Source organism: Agrilus planipennis, unplaced genomic scaffold (assembly GCF_000699045.2).
Source record: "Agrilus planipennis isolate EAB-ADULT unplaced genomic scaffold, Apla_2.0 scaffold6, whole genome shotgun sequence".
Classification (NCBI taxonomy): domain Eukaryota; kingdom Metazoa; phylum Arthropoda; class Insecta; order Coleoptera; family Buprestidae; genus Agrilus; species Agrilus planipennis.
In genome coordinates, this window is record NW_020439302.1 from 344,641 (window position 1) to 348,306 (window position 3,666).

The following is a 3,666-nucleotide window of genomic DNA, read 5'->3' on the forward strand; positions in this document are numbered from 1 at the left end:
CATCAATAAAATTATTTGCAACCCTATTTTGGCTCTGATCTTTCACGGTAAACAAATTATTTTGGCATCAGTGTCTTTTTTCCAATTAAAACATGTGACAAAGATAAATAAGGAAGCATAAAGAAGAATTATTTGTTCCTTAACTGAAGAAACCATAACATAAAGAAAGAAAAACTATATCTCAATAACTTCCAACAGAAAAATGTTAATCATACTCAATCTTCGCAGCGGGTGATATAACGCAAAACACCACTATTAGTCTAGAAAAACTCAGTATTTAAAAAATAAGAAACTGCCTGCAAGATTTTCTTAAAAAATATTTTTTACTTAAGCGAAAATAGAAAATTAAACTATTTATTTGAGAAAAGTATATTGAAAATACGTATTTTGNGATTTATTTGAAATACTTGCATTTAAAATGCAAATACAAAATAAAAAATACCTATTTTTATCTTGCATTTAAATACGTTTTTGAGAAAAGCAATTTGTGATAGTATCACCTATCAAACATTATATAAAAGGAGGCATTCCATGAATGCCTTCTAATTCTTTAACTGAAGAGGGCCCAAAGAATTCTAAACTCCTCGGAAATGGATAATCTAAAATATTGAATCGATATTGTTTTCCGGGTTCAATGTCATAGTCCATGGAATTTTGTTTTTGCCAAATCAGAAAGAAACTACGAAATTCTATAAATTACGACAAGACAGCCCGCAAAACAATATCGAATTGATATACGCCCGCTGTGTAAAACTAATAAATACCTATAATCCAAAATTCTTAGAAAACGATTTGAAAAACTTCACTAGTTAGATGAACCCAAAGCTAAAGAAACTATGGATTCCATTTCTTTCTCTTATTACAATTTGTGAAAGATCGGAAACAAAATGGGGTTGTAAATATTTTGATATAAAACGATTGATGCTGATTTTACATCAATAAAATTATTTGCAACCCTATTTTGGCTCTGATCATTCACGGTAAACAAACTATTTTAGCATCAGTGTCTTTTTTCCAATTAAAATGAGTGACAAAGGTAAATAAGGAAGCTTATAGAAGAATTATTTGTTACTGAACCGAAGAAACCATAACATAAAGATAGAAAGACTATATCTCAATCACTTCAAACAGAAAAATATGAATCATACTCAATCTTCGCAGCGGGTGATATAACGCAAACACCACTATTAGTCTAGAAAAACTCAGTAATTAAAAAATAAGAAACTGCCTGCAAGATTTTCTTAAAAAATATTTTACACTTAAGCAAATATAGAAAATTAAACTATTTATTTGAGAAAAGTATTTTGAAAATACGTATTTTGCATTTAGCATTTAAAATACAAAAGGGACATGTATTTCGTATTTTACATTTGAAATAACAAATCAAAAAAGTATTTGCATTTCGTATTTAAATACTCTTAGAAAACCATTTTGCACATCTCTGGTAAAAACCTGCTGAACCCTACAAACTATACGGCAATTGCGACAAGTAAGTATTTATATCTTTACCGTCCCTATCCTTAAAGCTTACTAGCAGTTGATTATATTATTATAGATTTGAATACTTTACCTAGCGCTCTTCGAATACAACCTAACCTAACCTAACCGCCATACTCTCGGGAAATCCCCCAAGAAGAAGGCAATTGACAAACCGTCCAAAAGGTCCTAGAAATATCTGAAAACATCGAAAAGTCCGCTGCAATTTACAAACGCTAAATTTTCATCTTTTTCCTGAAAAATAATGAAAATGGGGGCGTACCCCTGTGACCTATTACACCAGCCGCCTCTGATATTAAGTGTATTCCCGGTGAAAACCAGTTACTGATAGCCTTAAGATGCTGTTTTGTACCTGAAAAAGGGAAGCAATTCCGCAAGCAGGGCACCCCATTATAAAGATGGAGCCAAACCGAATTGTTGCCATCTTCGCATATAAACAACGAAATTTATGTTGCAAAATTATAATGTGGATATAAAAAAATTGTAGCCCACGGCCTCAAGTTCCTACGCAACGTAATTAGTCCGGTAACTATTACTACGTATAACAACTGATATTTTGCTCTCTTGTAAGACATTTCGCCGAATATTTCGGTAATTCACAGATATACGGTGAAAACGACCGAGAAAATGCTTACACGAATTTACTGTACATACATATCGGGTTGTTCGGAAAGTCATTTCGTTTTTTCCCGACAGAGGATTTAATTGTATTCTTTTGCACCCAACTTCACATTTAAGCCGTATAATTTTTATNAATCTAAAATATTGGATAGATATTGTTTTCCGGGTTTAATGTCATGGTCCATGGAATTTTGAAGTTCCAAATTGATATCAGCACCTGCCAAATCACCACTTATCGTAGCAAGAAACTACGAAATTCTATAAATTACGACAAAACAGCCCGCAAAATAATATCGAATTGATATACGTCAGCTGTGGTGTGCTAATAAATGCCTGTAATCCAAAAATCTTAGAAAACGATTTGAAAAACTTCACTTGTTAGATGAACCTAAAGCTAAAGAAACTATGGATTCCATTTCCTTCTCTTATTACAATGTGTAAAAGATCGGAAACAAAATGGGGTTGTAAATATTTTGACATAAAACGATTGATGCTGATTTTACATCAATAAAATTATTTGCAACCCTATTTTGGCTCTGATCTTTCACGGTAAACAAACTATTTTCACATTTTAGAATGAAGTGTATATAACTATAATGACTTCAGATAAACCCAGGAAATAACGTGTTTAAGTTTCGTCATGTATTTAACGAACACCTTGTATATACATAAGAGATTTATTATGATATTTACGATCCTCATTTTTCTTGTAACAAATATAATAATCAAAATGCCTCAAGATCTTATTTGCATTTTAACTATTAAGACGCACCCCTACCCTTCAAGTAGAAAAAACAAATAAATGAGGAATTAACATATATGTTATAATACACACAGACCAATAAAACGTATTATTGATATGTATGACCAGTTTTATTTATCGCTAAAACTAAAGATAAGTGTTGCGGTTTTTGATGTCCTCAATTAAAATTGGGACGTTTCTACCTATTATGTACTGCATCCCGTTTCATATAACTGGCCTTTGCCTATTTAGTCGTGGCTTGATTTTATTACGGCTGTGGTTTCCGTTTAGCCACTCTGTTATTTACAGTCCTGTAATAAATGATTATCGACCTCTCTTTTGCATTGGAAATTTACTCCTTTGGACAGAAATTCATTTAAAATCACGACCCAACATTAAATGACAGTCGTTTTACCTTTTAAGCGCACAATCGATGTAATATTATTCCATTTTTGCCCCCATTTGTTAAAAAAAAATAGTTCTGATGTGAAATATTCCACTATATCCCACTGAATGGGTTAATTACATCTTGAAAATTAAATTTAATGATAAAGTAACCCATCAGGTCTCTAATATTATTATTTGCCTTCAGAAAGAAGAAATTTTACATTTTCAAAAAAAAACTATTCGCAAAATTATCTCTTATGCCTTCTCATTTAAAAAATTAATAATTACAAGAAAGAAATCACTTTTGTGTTAATCACCATAGAAATTCTAAGAGGCTTATTAAAACTATATGTTTAAAGCACGACTCTATATACCAAATATAAAATAACAATCATAATATACGGAAAACAATTTTCTTA